Source organism: Emydura macquarii, unplaced genomic scaffold (genome assembly GCF_026122565.2).
Source record: "Emydura macquarii macquarii isolate MOO-44397 ecotype Brisbane River unplaced genomic scaffold, CSIRO-AGI_Emac_v2 contig_3530, whole genome shotgun sequence".
Lineage (NCBI taxonomy): Eukaryota > Metazoa > Chordata > Testudines > Chelidae > Emydura > Emydura macquarii.
The window spans coordinates 10,483,116-10,505,175 of NW_027133667.1; the positions used below are offsets into that span (position 1 = coordinate 10,483,116).

Here is a 22,060-nt window from a genome sequence, read left to right on the forward strand (position 1 = left end):
ACTATATTTTTTCCTTTAATTTTTCTGCAAAGGTCTGCCAGTATAAACATTAGAAAATCTGTTTTGTGGGATATAAAAATTCCATTTTGAGACTGATGCCCATGGTATCTGGTTATGTTTTAGTTTCAGATTTTGGCAGGAAAAGAAATATGAATTGCTGTTTTGACATGCAATTCTGCAACTCCTAACCCTGGTGACTGAACAATAAATAATGTTATTTACAAAACACTATCTTCCTCCTCAAAGTAGTCAGCACATTGTGCAAGCAATTAAAGCACTATTGCAATATTAAATAAAATAGCTAAGACATTAGCTAAAGCTTCATAAAATACATGTGTCAGAGGATAGCTGATCCCGATGGGTAGATTAAACCCAGCTCCCTTAGACCAGAGCAAGAGTGTCTAATCCAGCTAATTTAAGAGGGTGGGGCTACACTTGGGCCTATATAGGGCTGCTAGTGGGCAATTGGAGGATGAAGTCAATGAGAAAAGCTATTTTGAGGGAGAGGAGAAGATATGCTGGAAACACCTGTGGTGGGTCAGGTGCTCAGGACAATAGCCCTGAGGCTACTTACTCAGCAGGCTTGGTCAGAACTGGGAACTTGCCAGAGGCCTTGAGGGGGTAGAGCAGAAACCTGAAAGCAAGGACTGAGTTAAGACTGTTTTTCTGCTGGTTTCTATTAAGAAAATGGCCATGGGAGCAAATGTTCTGAAGCTGGGGAAAATCTTGGCCTGGTGACACAGGATAATGCTGTAGCTATGCTGAATGCTCTCTAAAGAGAAGTGTTTTCAGGCAGTGTTTTTCAAGGGGAGGAGTGATAGGCTGAAGTGGATTTCTAGATGGAGAAAAGAGTTCTGCACCCTAAGGGTTACTACATCTGCAGACAGAAGGTGTAGAGATGTGACCCCCAAAAGGTGGTTGATGTCAGAACATAGATCTAGCCAGGAACAGGTTCAATGAGGAGGTCTTGATTATACTGTGGCCCTTTTCTATCAGGGGCTTTTAAAAACAAATGGTTACTCCATAACTAGGAAAGAACCAATTAGGAAAAAAAGGATGTGATCTAACCCAAATAAGCTTGTATCTCTTATATAGACTTCAATGAGACATGTTTACATGTGTATGCTCTCAGTTCTCAAAATAAAAGTGTACCCCCAACAAAGCCAAAAACACCCCACAAAACAACCTCCAACCCCAAACAATAATAGGACCAAAAAAATGCCAGCATGGCTAACCAGCAAAGTAAAAGAGGGAGTTGGAGGCAAAAAGGCATCCTTTAAAAATTGGAAGTCAAATCCTCATGAGGAAAGTAGAAAGGTGCATAAACTCTGGCAAGTGCTGTATAATTAAGCAGGCTAAGAAAGAATTTGAAAAGCAACTAATTAAAGATACTTTAAAAATGTTGCTGTTAGTTATTGTATGTCAGAATCAGGAAACCTGCTTAACAATTAGTGGGGCTGCTGGATGATTAAGGTGCAGAAGGTGCACTCAAGAAAGACATGGCTATTGTGGAGAAGCTCAATGGATTCTTGTATCCGTCTTCACTGCAGGGGATGTGGGAGAGATCCCCCACACCTGAGCCATCCTTTGTGGGAGAGGACTGGAGATGCAAGGAGAATATGAAGTGAGAGAGGTATCTCTTCCTCTCTGGAGGTTGGCTGAATTGAGCCACACTTTATATCTTAACCTTGGACTTTGCCTGGAAAAGTCCTATTGTATTTGTGCTTTAAAAAGGCAGGGCATATTTTACAATAAAGCCCACTACTGGTGTGTTTAAATATCACCTAGGCATACAGAATCCTTTCCTTTTCTCATTGGCCTGTCAGAGTGTGGTTGAGATAAATGCAATAATTCTTAACACAGTTAAGTACTTCCAAGTATACCCCCTCAATAAAGTGGGAACATGATTATGAAAGCACTTTTTCTTCTTTCTTGTCCTTATTTACCAGGAAGACTTCTGTCTTTCCAGGGCTAAGAATGAGTCATCCCTGATAAATCTAGCTGGCAGTATTATCTAAGTACCCTCTAGGACAGAATCTGAGCTAATAGGGTCCATAGGGCAAGAAATGTATTATTGTCTGTCCTCTTCATACTGGTGATATTTTATCCATGTCTAAAAATGTCTCTAGAGGGCACATGCTGTATGTAGTGAAGAATATAGAAAAGAAGTTAGAGCCTTGGGTGATGCTGCATTCCAAATTCCTTGTTGATCACATATGATTGTTCACTGCCAGTAATTAATCCTTATCTTTCAAATATGACTAGAACTACTGGAGCCATTTCCAATAATTCCAGTAGTGTTCTTTGGTTGCCATAGCAAAAATCCATGATCAGATTATCAACAGGTGCTCAGAGGTCCAATTGTGAGGTCAAATGATGATACCCTACAGTCAGGAGATCATTCATGACCCTGAACCTGTACTAATCAATGTCAAAAGAAGCATAGACTCAGGCTGAAACCTACTTCATGATGCTAAGCTGCCTCATAGCTGAAATGAGACCAACTTCATAATAATCTTTCCCCAAAAAGGGAAAGGCACACACTTCATTGCCAAGAGCTAGATTCCTAAGGGATGGGGTTGGTTACTGCAGGTTTAAGGACAGAATGTTAATTTAAATATGCCAGCCAGTAGCTTAATTATAGCCATGCTACTGTGTTTAATCAGCCAGCACAAGCAATCATTGGAACCACAAATGGTGGTTTCAGGGAGCCCACATAACCCTGGACATCCTCACCAGAAATCACACTGAACTCAACTAGGATAGACAGTATCTTGGGTGCCTGAGGTTCTCCTAATTTAAAGACACAGTGAGACAAACCTGGAGCAAGTCTTTTCAACAAATATACTAAACTTGTCACAGCAGGATAAGCAGGTGGTTTTCCTACCCTGTGCCAAAATACAGTCCATACACACTGTTAAAGGTCAAAATTTCCCTCCCTGGGATTTGGCTTTATGCTTTACTTAACAGTAGATAATAAAAATAATTGATAAAAATTGAAATCCAAGCTGACTTCTTAGGTTTGGCTGCTTCTATACTTTCTGCTCAAGCATTCTGCAGATGAGACCTGCATGCACACTGCTCAGAAAACCAGTTTCACATCATTATAGCCAGGGTGAAGTCAATAACACACCTGGGAGTTGTCTCCTTTAACCAATGGGATGTGTTATCAAGGAGCTTATTGACACCTTGGCTAGAAAGTGAAGTCCAATATGTCTCAGCACCAGTAAGGAAACTGAAGAAATCCACGGGACTCAGTCTTCTAAGCTGGATACAAATAGGGTTAGTATAGATGTGCGGGAGATACTTAGCTCCTATTCTGAAACCTCCAAGATGATAGTTAAATATGGATGACCTGTGGACCTAAAATTTTCTGAGCAGATCCAAAGATGGGTCAAGAATATGATTTGCTTTGTGGGACCTCTCTTGTATCCTATGGGTAAAACTCAGTTAATTGTTTCCATGAAAATACAAACTGGTGACCATTTGCACATTGAAATCCCAAAGGATACCTGATCTTTTCTTTTTAAAATATGCTTCTATGAAATGGCTTTGTTTTTTAACTAAAGTTTTTCAGCTTTTCAGTCCATGATGTAAATGGCTGCCTTTGGATGTTTTGGAAAAAACAATTTAAAATGACTGAACATGACAGTATAATTATAAAGTAAATAGGGCCTAATTGAGTAATTAAGTCAACATTTCTTCCTTACAGGCATTACAGGGAAGGACATTCATGTTACTGATCAGATTTCAGATCCTTTATTCCAAAGGAGGAAGAAAAAAAAGTCTTCTCCATTTGTTCAGCTTGGCTTGATGGATGTAATAGTTTTAAAGAATCCTCCCTTTTAAAATGTAATACTTTTCTTTTGTCCATGTGATGTCCCTATTACAAATTTCATGTCACATTTTGTCACATACACTCAAGCACACAAAAAGTATCTGAGTCTCCCTGCAAGTAAATCTATCACAGCTCTGTCAGATAGAGGTTGTATTTTCTGTTTTGTGCATTTTTTACCCTAATCAGAGTTCTAAAATTTGAAAAATTCTGAAATCTTACATTATCTAGTTGTTAGCATTAGATTTCATGTGTTTTAGATATAGAAGCATTGCAATGATTCATATGATAGGCAATGGCGTTTAAGTACATTCAGGAGGTTAATGATGGTGCCAGTTGAAGATGGTGTTAAAATACATTCTTCCAGTTAAAGCTACTCAAAAATATATTTAAACTAAAGTAAGGTTAAGGTATGACACAGACTGATAAATGTCAGGAGGTTGAAAGTTAAGATTGATATGCCATTTCTAATGCACTTTGCTGTGTCTAGGTAACACAGTATTGAAAATGTCTGCAATACACAGACATGGCAGAGTAATCAAAAGGCCAAATTCCCCCTTCAGATCTGCATGCAAATATCTAGAATTTGGATTTAGTTAAATATCTAAGGGTCTGATAGACTCTGTGGTTAACTGAGCATCCACTGGTATTCTACCAGTCTCAGAAGTGGATCGTTAAATGTTCTATCTATATCTTCTTCATTTGTGATCTCAGAATCTCTGTGTTTTGATTTAAAATTGCCTTTAGCAAGAAGCAACAGTTATTTGTATATTGACATATAAAACAGATGGATGTAGAGTTGATTGGAATGTAACTTATGCTGACCTTAGGTGTAATAATTTGTACTGCTAAGCAGACTCAGATATATTGTCAACAAGTAAGTGTAAACTATATGTAATTTTATACCACTTTCAATTAAATTAGAATTTCAGGTGCAAAATCTAGGATTTTGGAACATCATTTAGATTTGGGATATTCCATGAAGGTTTTTGAATTCATAAAGCAATGAATGGATTAAAATAACATAAATCTAATATTTTCTTGTCTGTTAAGGTAGAATCTTGCTCCAGTATTTTTCCTGGGCTATACTGTCCCATCACTTGTGAAACAGAACTGCTCATTGATTTAAATGGGCACTTCAATTTAAAAATCTATGGACCAATAGGCCCCATTTTATTTAGAGGTAAATAACATTTTACTCACCTCACTAAAAGTCTAAAAGATAAAGAGCACTTTTCAGAATGAATAAGCAATGAAATACACTTGAAAATCAATTTTTAATCTCCAGATTCAGGTTTTAAAATATGTCTAAATCAAACTCCTAGTCTAGTCATAGTGAAAAGAAATGTTGCTTATCAAACTTTTATACTATTGAGATTGACAAAAGGGGTTCTGTTTACTTTTAGCTCTCTTAAGAACACCATGAGCTAAAAAACAAGGGACAGAAATTGTATAAACAAAATGTTGTGGTACTTACTGATCAGGTATGTTGTCTTGCTGGGCCCTACTTAGGTTGATTGTAACAATCACAAATAAGAAATGGGGAATAGACTGGATATAGGTATTACCTGTTCATATTATGTTTCCTAAACTATTTGGACCCTTTAGTTGCAGTGGAAGATTATTGTTCGTATGTTGAAAATGCATAGACCAGCATAATTGCTGTTATGCCTGTTTAAAAAGCAAAACAAAACAAACAGAAAAACCTCAACAACAAAAAAGATGTTGGAAATGTGTTAGCTCAAACAGCAAGAAAAAGGCAAATCATAGATGCTAAGATTATGGTTTTCTGAAAGAACTTATTTTGAAGATTTGAGCCTTGAACTTTTACAAACACAAGCAGCATATGTAATAAGGGGCCACAGTATACCTATAGCTTGAGATGCCTTAAGGGGCCTGATTTTCAGAAAGTGAACAGTCCAGTAAAATATTCTGAAGACTTTTGTAGTCCAAGATGAAACCCACTCCCACCATATCTAGTGACACCTATATGCTTAGACATCAGCTAAATGCTTGTATTGTGCCAAACTAGGGTGCATATTTCTGCCAATAGCACGTTAATCTGCATGGGCCCATATCATGTCATTGACTTTAAGCAGAACTTACTCTGAAATGAAAGGGAATTAGTTCTCATTGGACACTGATGGTATATTATGGGCCAGCAATTTGCTATCAGTTTTCTGTAGTGTATTATCTTATTTTGTTTCTACTCGGAAGCGTATAAGGTACCTTGCCTTTGCCTTGATTCCACCAACATTTCCTCAGCATACTTTGTTTGTTTGTTTGTTTGTTTGAATATGCATTTATTTTTCATATATTCTGCTTGAGAATACTTGTGCCGTGAGTAGTGGCAGTGTACCAAGGAGGAGATTTTGGCTTGTGCATAGAATTTAGAAGTTGTTTTTGTGGTAAGTTGCTACACTTTTTGGCATGCAACCTATAGCACTATACAGTTCCTTATTTGCCAGAAGCATGGATAAGGAAACCCTATCCAGATACAGATTCACAAATGTCAAAAGGCCAATCAAATGTAATAGAAGTTTGTTGCTCTAATAGCGCACAAGTGATTTTTTATTTCAAAAAGGATAAGGCTGGTCATGAGGATGAACGTACAACTTGTATTTTGAATTGCATTATTTCTGCCTGTCTATGTCAGAACTCTAACATTATTTAAATATAGGGTTGCAGTAATGGACCTCAGACTGTGTATGGCAGGATGGGGTTTAAACCCCTGTTTAATATAACTAAATACCATTATAATGACTGCACAGGGGGCAGGCACCAGATGCTCCAGTTACAAGCAATACAGCAAATATACTTAATAGGTCAGCAGAAATTATTTTGGAGAGTAATGAAGAGGCTAATATCCAGCAAATACCTTACTCTCCTAGAGGAAAGGAAGTGTGGGATATAAAGATTTGGAGGATCAGGATAGTAGTTTCATTTGCTCCCATTTCATTACCTGGATTATCAGAAACTCTATCATACTTCCATGGAGGTTTTATCTGGTTCAGTTTAGGAGTTTGGCTGCAGATATAGCCGTTGGCTGCAGGAGTTAGCTATCTGTGTCCTTATATGGCCACTGTTACTGTAGTATCTGAATACCTCTCAAAAATTAAACAGTCTCTTGCTCTTCCTAACCTGCCAGAGGGGTAAACTTGAATAATTCATAGGTTTTTTTTTTTAATTGTGTGTGTGTGAAGAACTTATTCTGTGAAAGCTAAGCTGAAGAAATGAGTTTTGTGTTTAGTTCTGAGTGCGGTGAGGCCTCTGGGCATTCTTATCTCTTGTGGGACTGAGTCCTACAGACAAGGTCCAGCTTCTATGAAAATTCTGTCTTGTGCACTTATAAGCCTTCTTTATTGGTCAACAATTTCATGTTTGCAGTGGAATGTAACTGTCATAGAAGCATCGGAATGTAGGGCTGGAAGGGACTCAAGAAGTCATCTAATCCATCCCTCTGCGCTAAGGTCATGGGTAGAGAGAAAGAGAGTCTCTCAGCTAGCTGGGAAAAATCCCCGGGAGGGCTTTGAATATCAGGAGAGAGACCTCAAATTGAACTCTATATTCAATGGGGAGCCAGTGCAGAGCACAGCATGTGTTTTGAACCAGTTGCAGCCTATTCAGGGTATTCAGGTGGTTTTATTCCTAGATGGATGTTCTAGTGATCAAGCCCGGGTCTCATGAATGCAGATGTCAACATGCCCAGGTAGAGTCTGACAGGAAGGGGAACAATCTTCTGGTCAACTGCTGATAGAAATTGACATTTTTTGCTGCTGCTGTCTACATCGGCATCCAACAGCATTAAGAAGCAAAAGAGAACCCCACAGCTGAGAACTGTTTTAGCAATCTGTGCGCAGAAGCTCTCAGTGGATGTGTAGTTAGGGAGGAGATTGGTTCTTTCGTTCTTTACTGTTCCTATTAGAATCAGCTCCATGTTATCTTGGTTCAGCTTCAACCAGCGTCTTTTGTCCTGCGTGTTCATCTCAGCTAGGCATTTGAAAAGGTGGTAGTGGGTACTACAAACTGTAGTCCCCATTGTGACTTGAACAGAAACAACTGTACATGTTTGTTTAGTTCTAGCTATCTCCAGCAAAACTGTCACAGGATTTTTAAAATATTTTTATTTATTTTAAAAATATTCTTATGAAAATGCAAAATCTATACTTAAGGAACTGAATACCCCCTTTTAGAGCCATTCTAATGTCTTGGATATATGTGTTGGTGTACTCTATGTATGTAGGCAGAGGTATTATTCACTCAATGGACTAGAATAAATAAATTACTGTGAATGGCACTGATCTAGTTAGTTCTGAAAGGGGTAGGAAAACATGCAATAAGAGAGAAATGTGCTAATGTCCTTCTGACCCATGTTTTCTAATTACAGTGCCAAAATACTAAACTCTAACTATTCTAAAGATACATATTAAGAGCTTTTAGAACAAAACACTTTCAAAGTATGAAGATTATTTTCAGTGAGATTGACCAGTTGGTGCAGATGTTGTATGAACTCTTTCAAGGTAATTATTCTGCATGGAGATTTAGCCACATGGCTTCTGTTAATGGAGTCCTTAGATTAAATACTTTTGTATCATGCTAAATATATAATCCTTAGAGTTGGTGGACTAACTTTTAGCTGTATATGTTACATATAACATAAAACTATCTAAAAATATATTTAAATATTTTGCAGGAATCAGTTTTATTTAGAACAAGTTTTGGTCATGGCTTTTCCATAAATAGATAATGAAACAAAATCTTAGAAGAATGAGAGAAATAATATAATTGCATCTAAATTCTACCATTCTCTCAAAGTATATTCCATCTTAGATTAATCTTAAGTGTCTTTATTCTTAAATTTGTTACTGAAGTATGCAACTGTTGACATTACAAATGGCAATATATTCTTTTTATTTCAGAAGAGATCATATCACTTTGTTGGGGCAGGTAATGTATTTCTAAAAACCAAGGATTGTAGACAGTTTTTCTTTATATCATGGTAAAACCCACATTCTAACATACAATATATCTTTTGGACGCCCTACCAAATAGGGGCACAGTGTATTCTTCGTATCTTTACATAACATCTCTTCAAAACCTTTTTCCACAGCCTATAACCTCTGTTTTATAAATGCAATTTTGAGTTTGTGCTCTTTGTAGAGGCAATATGGTGACAGAGGCTGAAGCACTTGCCTTCCTCTAAGATGTGGTGATCTGCTGTGGCCTATTCCACATATGTGAAATTATTTCTGTTGAGTTTCACTTCCAGAAAACCATCATCAAGAAAATCAGGTCTCAAAAATTGTGGACTGGGTATAAATAGTGGCTGCATTCCAGTCTATAGGTTTCACCTCATTGTCTCATTTGTACAGATGTGTTAAATGATTTATACAAATGTGCTTAATAATTTGAGATTCCAGTGTAGGAAAAACGTCTCCAAAATTGAAGAAATAACATTCTGTCACATCCAGTGACTTTCAGTTAAAAGCTTCTGCAGAAATTGCAAACATATATTCCTCTTCAGGTTGCATCACTATAATTTTACATAGACTTACCCATAATGATTTCACTCTCCATTTAATCCTGAATGCTCTCCTGCAAATGCCCACATGTGATAGAATGATCCAAAACATGAGCCAAGAAAATGCATAAAATTTTTAGCACCGATGTACCCATGGAGTTGGCCCATATGGTTGTCAATGATTTGCTGTCAAACTGGGAGAATGTATCAATTGGGGTCCCACAAAGGTCCATCTTGGGTCTGGTACTATTCAATATTTTAATTAATGACTTTGATGATAGAGTGGAGAGTACTCTTATAAAGTTTGTGGGTATTATCAGGCTAAGAGAAGTGGCAAGCACTTTGGAGGACAGGATTAGAATTAAAAATGATTTTGACAAGTTGGAGAATTGGTCTAAAATCAATCAGATGAAATTCAATAAAGACAAGTGCAAAACACAGCACTTAGGAAGGAAAAATCAAGTTCACAACTACAAAATGGGGAACACAGTAACTGGCTAGGCAGCAGTACTGCAGAAGAGGATGGGGAGGGGGAAAAGGGAGTTATAATGGACCACAAATTAAATGTGCCAAAAATACTATGCAGTTACGAAAAAGGCAAATATAATTCTGGGATATATTAACAGCAGTGTTGTATGTAAGACACAGGAAGTAATTGTTCTACTCTACTTGACTCTGGTGTGGCTTCAGTTGGAGTACTGTATCCTGTTTTGGGCACCACGCTTTAAGAAAGATGTGACAAACTGGAGAGAATCCAGTGGAGAGCAATAAAAATAAGAGGTTTGGAAAACCTGACCTATGACAAAATGTTGAAAGAAATGGGAATGTTTAGTTTAGAGAAGAGATGACTGAGGGGGGAACATGACAATAGTTTTCAAATATGTAAAAGATTGTCTCAAAGAGGAGGGTGATAAATTGTTCACCATGTACACCTAGGGTAGGACAAAAAGTAAAGGGCTTAGTTTGCAGCAAATGAGATTTAGGTTAGATATTAGAAAAAGCTTTCTAACTATAAGGATAGTTAAGCTCTGGAATAGGTTTCCAAGGGAGGTTGTGGAATCCCCATCGTTGGAGGTTTTTAAGAACAGGTTAGACAAACACCTGTCAGGGATGGTCTAGATATACAGTTCCCAAACTGTGGGTTGTGACCCCAAATGGGGTCGTGCATCAGCAGATGGGGCCACAGCAATTCCTAGTGTTGGCATCCTCCATGTTGTCTGGGGCCCCAGCAGGAAATACTTCATTAAAATGGGGGTGGTGATGACAAAAAGTTTGGGAACTCCTGATCTAGATATATTTGGTCCTGCCTCAGCACAGTGGGTTGGACTAACTGATTTCTTCAGGTCCCTTCCAGCCCTACATTACTATTATTTCTATAGGTGCCGAGAAGCTTCAACTTCCATTGATTTCAGTGTGAACTGAGGCCCATTAAAAAGTCATAGGATTTGTTCAATGATTAGCAATACTGCCTAAATAGCATTCATATAGCAATTACCCACCAACATTTACTTGAGAGTTCTACAATCCTGGTTTGTAGCTACTGTTGCCGTGTTTTTCTGTTGATTAGGGATTTTTTGTATGTGCGTGTATTCAGTAATGATCAATGGATCTGCTTTTGTATAAACAGGAATTTATATTTTTAGAAAGAATCTATAGAGACTGTCTCATGCATTTGTCTGCACCCACTGCGGAAAAGGTCAGAGTGGTTGGTTAACAATGTTTGTATAGACAGCCAGTGACATAAGAACTATTTCACGGTTATGCATTACAGCTTTCAGCCTAAGATGCAAGCCAGACATTGTGTTTTTTACTCATAACATTTCTTGTGAGGGATCCTCCTTTCTTAACATCTCCCACCTTTTATTATCATTGGACATGCTTCATGCTAGCAGACAGTTCTGTCCGTACATTTTTTTTTCTTTACTGCAGATGTAACCTTATGATTCAGTGCCTAATTTAGGGCAAAAATTTGCAGAGCAATGTCAGTATCTGTTTTTGCATCTGGATATTACATATGCTTAATTTTCAGACTTTGAACACATTCCAGGAGGATACCAGAAAATACAAAAGTATGTCAGAGAAATGTAGGCATGTTAAAGATTAACTTAAATGCTTTAAAAATACCCAAAGAATTTAATAAGGTGCAGTTCTACTGTGAAAAATGCCTTTGTAAAAATACAATTGTCTCAATGATTCCAGTTCAAATATGTTCAGTTTATGGTTTTAAAAAAAAAAGATGTTTTTTCTATCTGCTAGCCTAGCAAAGCCACCCTGGAATCTAAGACTCAAACTGAGTTTTTTTTCCTTCTCGTGTATCAGAGTCAACATTAATTCACTCACTAAATTTCTGCAGGTTCAGTGAAGGGTCAATTCCAGGGAGATCAGATGTCCTCTGCCCCCACCCAACCTGCAAAGCTCAAATACTACACAGACACCTGCGGAGATGATTTAGTGGGATTGAGGGAAAGTGGGATAATGCCACTGGGGCAACATCCTCTCCCTTCTTTCTACCAGTCCAGGAGCTGCTTAGCTTTTGTCCTTTCTTCCTCTAAGACCTTCAGGGAACACTGTCAAGTTAAAAAGCAATCATCTGTCTTTATTTTTTACCTGTATTTTTACCTTTTATAATATTAAGTAAAAAATAAGATTACTAAATGAATGGGGGTAGAAAAAAGATGTCTTTTATCATCTGGTTAACTTTGTGCATTTGACAGAATTTTGTGTATTGTCAGTTTTGCTATTTTCCCCCATACTGTTAGTTTTTCCTGTTCTGAGGGTCTTTTCCACAGCAACAGAGGAGAGAAAAATATTTAAAAAACAAGAAAACGTGACTATAAAAACAAAAAGATTAACAGAGAAATTCAAGATCCAATTTAGTACTTGGAACTACTTTTAATTCACTTTCCTTTTAAGCTGACTGTATTTCAAGTATATAGTGCCCCAGTAATTCATTAGGATATTAGATATGTAATCTTAACATTACAAAAATATTATTTATAAGTAAATGCCAAGGTCTACATTTTCAGGTTTTTCCACTTTTTGGGGCCCAACTTGACACCTTAAAAGGGTCTGATTTTCAGAAAGTGCTGAACATGTGTCTCTGAATATCAGACCCCTTTAACTTGTCAAAGTTTTGCACCCCAAAATTGGGGGCACTCAAAATCACTAGTCCCTTCTGAAAATTTAGGCCTGATTTATTTTACGTGGGTTCTCCTGGAGGAGTTGATGTATCTTGACACTTAAGGCAATGCAGCAAGCTGTCCTTTGGGTGTTAATAATGTTATCAGCTATTATGTGGAAAACATAGAGCTGTGAACTCCGCTGCTAACAGATAAGTACACTGAAAAGATATATTAAAATAACTGGGAGAAAATGTAGCTATAACTTAAGTCTTACCCATATTTTCTGTTATGGCCAAATTCTCAGCACTGTTTATGTGGTTGGAAAGTGTGTATAACCCCAGATAACTGGATAAACAGGCTCAGTGCCAGAGTGACTGATCCCAGGAATGCTGGGACCCAAAGGGCTCTGTATCTGCCCTATGGGAATGAGGTGCAGAGATACCGGTACTTAGATATGGAGAGTTCCTGCATGAGCCTTCCCTTCACTCTTGTCAACTTTACTTAGGGGCCAGGTACAATCTCAGTCCTTGTGCTCCCAGACACAAGGGCCAGGAAATTCTGTTGCAAACAATAGTGCTAGAAATCTCAAAGGGGATAGAGAAATGGTGGGATGATGGTTTTGCACCATTGCTATCAGATGTTAGCAGATGCAGAGGGCATACATATTGCACATGTCAAATTAAATAGAAGTTGGTGATATTTTATGCACTTGTCCCGCTCTCCCTGCTTTAGGCATAAGGCCTCTGAAAGCTGCTGACTGGACATGTGCAAGTACACAGAGGCACCAGAAGCAGCAGTTTAAAACCACAATCCCACCCACTAAAGCCAAAATAATTGTACTGTACATTGTTTAGTTGGTCAGGACAGATCTCTGTGTACAGCTGACAGTTGCTGGGGTTTCCAGATCTCTGCTCTGTCAAAGCAATAGGACCTCATAGAAGAACTGGTTGTAGAGGACAACCTTGGTTCAAGTGATCATGAGCTAATTCAGTTTAAACTAAATGGAAGAATAAACAAAAATAGATCTGCAACTAGGGTTCTTGATTTCAAAATGGCAAACTAAAAAATTAAGGGAATTAGTTAGGGAAGTAGGTTTGACTGAAGAACACAAGGATCTGAATGTGGAGGAGTCTTGGAATTAGTTTCTGCAACTTTGACCTAAAGTATCTGAAGCCTGAACCCCAAGCAAAGGGAAAAAAATCATAGGGAAGGACTCCAGACCAAGCTGAATGAGCAAGTATCTCAAACAGGTGATTAAGAGATAGCAGAAAGTCTACAAGGAATGGAAGATGGGATGACTCAGCAAGGAACATTACCTCATGGAGGTCAGAAAGTGTGGGGATAAAATGCAAACTGCCAAAAGCCAAGCAGAATGAACCTTGCAGAAGCAATTAAAACTAATAGTAAAAGGACCTGTAGTTATATGACTACAAGGAAAGAAGTGGGATCTCTAAACACTGAGGATGGTGGAGATTAAAGATAATCTAGGCATAGTCCAACATCTAAACAAATACTTTGTCTCAATTTTTAATAAGGCTAATGAAGAGCTTGGGGGTAGTGGCAAGGTGGCTAATGGGAAGGAGGATATGGAAATAGAAAGTACCACATCCAAGGTGGAAGTCAAACACAGACAGTTTAATGGGACTAAATTTGGAGGCCTGGATAATCTCCATCCAGGAATATTAAAGGAACAGACACATGAAATTGCAAGCTCTATAGCATGATTTTTAATGAATCTGTAAACTTGGGGGTCATACCCTATGACTGGAAAATTGCTATTATAGTTTCTATTTTTAAGAAAGGGAAAAATGATCCAGGAAACTACAAGTCTGTTTGTTTGTTTGAGCTCTGTTGTGTGCAAGGTCTTGGAACAAATTTTGAAATACAAAGTAGTTAAGGACATAACAATAAATGGTAACTGGGATAAAATACAACATGGTTTTATAAAAGGTAGGTCATGCAAGACCAACCTGATCTTCTTTGAGAAGATAATTGATTGTTTTAGATAGATTAGATCTACTGCATTTACTTTATCTGGATTTCAGTAAGGAATTTGTTACAATTCCACATGGGAAATTATAAATTAAATTGGAGAAGATAGGGATTGATATGAGAATTGAAAGGTGGATAAGGAACTGGTTACAGGGGAGGCTACAATGGATCATAATGAAAGGTGAACTGTCAGGCTTGATGGAGGTTAATAGTGAAGACCCTCAGAGATCAGTTTTGGGATCATTCTTTTTAAATATTTTTATTAATGATCTTGGCAAAAAAGTGGGAGTGTGCTAATAAAATTTGTGGATGACACCAAGTTGGGAGGTGTTGGCAATATGGAAGAGAACCAGAATATCATGAAAGAAGATCTGGACAATCTTGAAAACTGGAGTAATAGAAATGGGATGCTATTTAATAATGCAAAGTGCAAGGTCATGCACTTTGCGACTAACAACAACAATTTTTGCTATAAACTGGGGACTTGTCAGTTGGAAGTGACAGCAGGAGAAAGACCTGGGTGTATTGGTTAGTCACAGGATGACTATGAGCTGCCAATGTGATGCAGCCATGAAAAAGGCTAATGCAGTCCTAGGATGCATCAGGCGAGGTATTCCCAGTAGACACAGGGAAGTGTTAGTACCATTATTCAAGACATTGGTGAGAACTCATCTGGAGTACTGTGTGCATTTCTGGTCTCCCATGTTTTAGAAAGATGAATTTAGATTGGAACAGGTGCAGAGAAGGACTATGAGGATGATGAGAGCAATGGAAAACCTAATTTATGAGACGAGACTCAAAGAGCTAAGCTTGTTTAGCCTAATCGGACAAAGGCTGAAGGGAGATATGATTGCTCTCTATAAATACGTCAGAGTGAAAAATACCAGGGAGAAAGAGGAGTTATTTAAGTTAAGCACCAATGTGGATATAAGAACAAATGGATAAAAACTGGTTATCAACAAGTTAGGCTTGAAATTAGACAAAGGTGCATATCCATCAGAGGAGTGAAGTTCTGGAACAGCTTTCCAAGTGGAGCAGTGGGGGCAAAAAACCTAACTGGCTTCAAGACTGAATTGATAAGTTTTTGCAGGGGATGGTATGATGAGATTGCCTGCAATAATATGTAGCTGATCTGTGACTGCTAGCAGAAAATATCTCCAATGGCTGATGATGGGACACTAGATGGGGAGGGCTCTGAGTTTTTACAAAGAATTCTTTCCCAGGTGTCTGGTGGCTGGGTCTTGCCCACATACTCAGTGTCTAATTGATGACTAAATTTGGGGTCGGGAAGAAATTTTCCTCCGGGTCAGATTGGCTGAGATCCTGGGGTTTTTTTTGCCTTCCTCTGCAGCATGAGGCACAGGTTATGTGCAGGATTAAGCTAGTATAAATAGTTGATTCTCTGTAACTTGGAGTCTTTAAATCATGATTTGAGGACTTCAGTAACTCAGCCAGAGGTTACGGGTCTATTACAGGTATGGGTGGGTGAGGTTCTGTGACCTGCAATGTGCAGGAGATCAGACTAGATGATCATGATGGTCCCTGCTGACCTTAAAGGCTGAGTCTACATACATGCAGTGTTTAACCCACACCTTGGCCCATGCAACAATCTCTATTTCATGCTATTTATCCACTGTTTGCCTGATGCAACTGAAAACCGACTTCCTAATCCAGTTCTTGATTGGGTATGATACAGGCAGCATGGTAACTGTAATTAGCATTATAGGATGAAGAAATCAGCAAAATTGCAGGCTCTAAACTATTTGGAGAACACATATCACCTGTAAATAAACATTTGTCACTGTTTCAGATATTCTCTTTTGATTTCCATATTAGAAATTATTAGAATATTAGAATATTTTCCATATTAGAAAAACTCAACCAATGTTTAACATGCAGTTTTATAATTCGGGTTGCAGGATTTTGTGGTATGGCTTTCTGTAAAGGGAAAGGAATTTCACAAGCGGGACTTTCATCTGTGACATACCTCAATTGAAAAACCCAGGTCTGATATGCCATTTGCTTCACAAAGGCTGGCCAGAAAAAGCTGTTTTACCATGCACACGTGTGTGCACATACATACATGACATTTTGTCTTTCATTTTGTATAATCTATTTCCATCTTGTTTTTTCATATGTGGTATTCTGAGACCATTTAATAAAGTGAAGACTTTTTAACTTCTATTGGCAGATGGTAATAAGTTATATTTTGATTACTTATTAAATGAAGAATATTATCCATATTACAAAATCACTGATTAAAAAAGTACATGCAGATGAATTTAATCCGTCCACTAGTTTGTGGACCCGAGGTCTGCCAATTAGGATCAAACCTATAAAATGGCCAGATGAATCCCTGGTCTCCATTAAAATGAAAGGAGTTATATCTGAAATGTAGTAGGTATGATGCTCTGAGTGCTGACTCCTGAATTTGTATATTTGATTTAGCTGAAAGATGTGAAAAAGTGCATGTAAGCAAGAAAGCTGTCTGTTAGGATGAGGATTTGTGCAAACCATCTCTATGAGGATTTATGCATGGAGTTTGTACCAGCAAGTGCATGGAATACACTGTGTTCATGATGTGTAGCTCATATACAGCACATATTAGTGCATAGCTCCTGTAGTGATAGGCTCTCTAGAAATGCTTAAAATGATAGACTGGTTTCATGCATTCATACATGAATAACTGGTAAAAAAGGCAAACATTAGTCAACTCATGCCATTTGTATTAGCAATGTCTATTTGATCCAGTGTGTTCTTTGGAAGACTGCATTATTGCAGCAGAACTGCTATTTTATTTGAAAGCTGCTGCTGCTTATTCCCAGAAATACATAGATAATTGGTTCTTTCAGGTTTCTTCCAATACAAGGGCTTATTTGGGATAGTAATAGGATCTTTAGGTTTCTGGAGCTGCCTTTCCCCTCTTGAGTTTTCACAGCTGCTGTAGTGGGCCATGGTTCATAGAAGGGAAAGGTGTTCTCCAGCTTAGAAGTAGAAAGCTGAGCCCCAATTTCCACCAGGAGCCCCTCTCAAGAGGCATGGTGATGCTTGTTGAACTGGGGGGTTTTGGTTTTCTTTTTATGGCTGGAAAATTGAGATCCTTCAAGAGAAGTTGGAGCTATTTTTTCCCAGGGCAAGATAATCCAGAAAAATTCCTTCTTAGTGCAACTCTCAGACTGGCAAATCACACAGACGCCTATATCTTTCCGGTTAATACTATCTGACCATCAACCTTTTCTCTCCACAGACTTGCCTTGTGGTGGGCGAAAGGACTCACTTAAAAAAAAAATCTATCTAGTAGTTGCATTTAGCAGCCATAGTTTTCAGCATGCTTATTGGGAAACATGCTTCCCCTCCTCCTGCTGGATAATCCTCAGACTCTCTTTCCTAGTTAAGGCTTGCATTCCTTGTTCTCCTTCCAGAGTTGTTGTTGTTTTTTCATAGGGCACTAGTATACTGAAGCCAGTTAGTGCATTGTCACAGCTGAGCCACAGAAAGGCAAATTACGAGCTTATTTGCTTTCTGTGGGCTGATACTCGCCTTACTGGGCTTTTCAAACTTTGAGAAGATATTCACTATTTGGTGAGAGAGGTAGAGCAGGCCACCAGATTTTTCAGAATGGCAGTCATTGAACTAGAGAAGCAGAGGAAGGAGCTGAAGAGAGTGGGAAAATCCTTGATGGTAATTGGTCATCTTCATCCTGCCTATTAGAGGGGGTGAAAAGGGGAATCCAGTATCTGCACTGTTGCAGATTGACCCACAAAACGTAAATTAGCTGGTAAGTGAGACTATAATGCCTTTATTGTAACTACTGGATCATGTCCTTAGTAAATAATTAATCTGAATTGTTGATTCAAAAACGTGCTTTTAAAGAGAAATGTAATCTCTAAAGGTCATATCACCCGACGTGGACAACAAAAACATCCGAGGTCTACTGTAGCTCTTTCCAATACTGCTCCAATTGTTTTTGTTTTGAAGCTCAATTTTGAAATAGAATATGTTGACTATAAGAGAGACCATGAATGTAATGTCAAATATTCATGCTGTTTAAGTTCCTATATGTGTAATAGCACTTTATTGATGCTATTCCTTCTTTACCTATTTGAAAGGGGATATCTGTGTCTAATAATTAGGTACAAACAAAAAATCTTGGCAAAATAGTCTTTTTTGGGTCAGACATAATTCCATAAAAGTAGCTCAAGTTATTGTGACTACATCTTAGCGCATATGTGACCTCTCCTTTCTGTCCCCACTAGAACATGGTAAATTCTAGAATAAAGAGGGATGATGCTAAAATAGCTTTTGACCATAAAGGCCCAACTCAGTCCTGCAATATCTCCACACATATCCTCCAAATTATTTCATGTAGCTGCAAAGTTTGTCTCCTCTGGAAGAAGTAGGGGGTTTAACCATCAAATCTTGCTCAGATTTTGGGGTACTCCTGTGAAACAGACACTGCATTAAGGCACCATGCATCTGCATGGGCTCCCTTTCTCCAGTGGAGTTAATAGTGTCAAGGAATCCTGGATTCATGGTTGCCACAGGACACCCCATGAAAGAGGGGTTCTGTAGTGTGGAAGGGTTCTGTGTAGAAAGGAATACTTGTTTATTTTGTGTGTGTTGATACTCCACAGGGCTTAAGGAGCCTGGATGAACATTGGGAATGTCCTCTGGTTCTCCCTGTCTCCATGCCTAGATCCTTGGATCAAAGTCCTGCACAGATCTAGGGGTTGGGAGGAAACATGGTGCTGTGGACACAATAGATCCCAGCACACATCTGGGAGGCAGGAAATCTATGCAGAGAGGATGATTTATGCCAGGGTTCTCAAACTGGGGGTCGTGACCCCTCAGGGTTGAGAGGATATTGGGGGGGGGGAGGGGTTGTGAGCTGTCAGCCCCCACACATGCCAGTAAGGGTGGTGTGGCATGGCATGGGGGCTTATCATTTTGGGGGTGGGCATCAGAGCCTGAAATATTTTCAAAGGGGGTCCCAGAAAAAAAAAAAGTTTGAGAACCCCTGATTTATGCAGTGATTCTAAGGGGAAGATCCCTCCCAAGGTTCATTACAATGCTGATGGGTAATGTTGTTACAGTGACTGTAGCACATGGGAACCCCAGTCATGGACTAGGATGCAATTATGCAAGAAATGCAAAAGTTACAGTTCTCATATTACAATTAACTTAGCCACATTGAACACACAGTGTTCACCATTTAAAGCATTACATTGTTTCAATTGGCTTAATAAATGGTATGATACATACAACATGAATTACTGGCAAACAGCAATTGTAAAGATTTTAATGGGTATCACTATGCACTATTTTTGGGTGATTTGGCTGTAAAATGTATAGTGTAATATAGAGTGTGTGCAGCGTGGTTAATTCTCACTGGTAGGCCAACCTTAACATCTACGTTTTCTGACTTCATTTTAAATTTACAACTTTGATTGATATTTAATAATTGATATAGTGCATGGGTGGGCTACCTGTGGGCAGGATAGATTGGGGCTTAACCAGCCCTGATTACAGGATGAGGGATAGCTACAGTTTCCTGAAGCTTTATCCTACTTTCTGGCAAGCTAGCTCAGCTCCCCTCTCAACCACACCTCTGGCTGCAACTTCCTGCTGTCTTTTCCATTGGAATCTCCTGATTCCCTTCAAGTGGGGCTGCAAGGAGTAGTAAGAAAGCTTCTACAGGGTCCTGAGTCAGTAGGGGAAGGCACCAGCTGAGAGAACCTGGGGAGAAGCACAAACTCCAGGCAGGGGATGCTAGGTAGCAGACTGTGCTCAGCTGAAACTGGGACTGCAAGAACTTGTGTTCTGTTTTCAAAGACTTTGTGTTATTTTGGACTAGTGAGTGAGAGAGGCTGAACTAGGGTTGGGGCCTGGAGGTGTCTCATGTACGAGAAGACTAAATAAATGATGGAACTCCTTTTGAGGATTGTTTGAATTACCTTTGACAGTGAGTTCTTAAAGGGCCCTGATGAAGGAGAATGAGAGGTGGGTGATGGCCACTGTGCTACAGTGCCATGAATTTGTAACTTTACAGAAATAAAAATGTCTTCCCTAAAGAGATTACAATCTAAATTGATATGTTAATAAAGTTTTTTTTATATTTAATAGTATTATCATGTAGGGCTAAAATAGGTTAGCCACAGAATAGATGCACTGGATAAAGAGAAAAAGATGCCAGGAACTTCTCTGTGACCATAGATCTGTGCACCTATTGGACAAGGGCAGCAACACAAATTCTGGTTAAAGGAGTAGTAAGGCGGGGTAGGATCACACTGCCCACCGGACTTCCAGAGCTATTCTTCCCAGATAGTGCTATATTTCTGCCTCCTTCTTCTGGGGCGGGGGAGGTAAGCAGTTGGCCCTTAATAACAAGCATACATACAGCAGAACTTGCTAATAGTGAACTAGATGTAGTGAAACTTCATTTATAGTGGTGAAGTAGAATGAAATATTTAAATGTTCACTAAATTGCACTGTGAAAATAACAGTTCCAATAATAGTGACCTTCAGCTTATTGCAAAGTTCTGTGGGGGAAAAAAATGACTTTGCTTTTAGTAAATTCACCCCAGCCCTTCAGAAGTCCAATATGAGGCCTCAGCACCATTGAACCCCTAGAGTTTAGTACTGACCCTCTGAAGTAGAATGGTGAATTTTGCCCTATAAGAGAATACCTTGCATGTTTTGGCAATAGTGGCTTTGGTACTATTTTGCCTTGTGATATCAGTGCTTTTTTCCATTTTGTATAGAGCTGTGTGAGCTTTTTTTTTTTTTTTTTTTTTTTTAAATTTAAACCATTTATATAAAGTGCCTGTAGATCAAGTCATTTGTCACTTCCTTTAGTTATGGAGCACAGATAGTGTCTGCAGTCTCAGAGCCTCATAAAACAGATCTTTATCAGTAATCAATATTTTCAATATTTGTTAATATTAAACTGTCATTAGTGACTAATCATTTGAAATTAACTTTTGCTAAAAGACTTCATTATGGGTCTCATTACTGTGGTAGAAACAAAAGACAATGAAGCCGCTAGAAGTTGCATTCTTAACTAGCCAGTATATCAGTCAAAACTCATAGACTTGATTTTCATGTGAAACCTAATTAATAAGCAGTAATAATAGAGAATTCCCAAATTGTAGAAAAGTCATTGTTAGAATGCAGCAGCTGTTTCCTTTAATGCCAGTGGGATCCAGCCAGCATGGTCAGAACACAGTGGTAATGGGTCAATACATTTGCTTCTGCTGCAAAACACACATCTTTTCCTAGCCTCTCCAGTGAGTCTGTATTAAAGAGCAGTTTTATTTTGGAAATAATTGGAATAACTTTCCAGTTTTTCTTCTTTCCAGTGTGCCTTAGGCTTAGGGAAGGTAAAGCGAAAAACTGCATATGAGAATAGTCTGAAAATGAAAGCGTAACCCAGAGTATGATTAATAAGAGGCTGGAGACTTGTTGTCCCACACTGATAGTGTACCAGTTCATCAAGGCATAGAACATTTAAAGTGTGTTTGTCTGCCATTTTACCAACTGTTTAATCTAGAAAAGGTCTAGGCAACCGACTTACTCTGACTGTCTCGCAGG

At 38.5% G+C, this 22,060-nt stretch overlaps 1 protein-coding gene across 8 annotated transcripts in view; it reads left to right on the forward strand.

The window, feature by feature from the left end:
• The window catches only part of CACNA1C (calcium voltage-gated channel subunit alpha1 C), a 648,228-nt gene that overhangs the window by 77,157 nt on the left and 549,011 nt on the right, over positions 1-22,060 (forward strand). Inside the window, exon 1 of one of the 8 annotated variants that reach the window (XM_067536229.1) lies at positions 3,231-3,282. The exons of the other annotated variants lie outside the window; for them this stretch is intronic. The gene's annotated coding sequence lies outside the window, so the exon portion shown is untranslated. Of the gene's footprint in view, positions 1-3,230; positions 3,283-22,060 lie in introns of those variants that run through there. 8 annotated transcript variants of the gene reach the window in all.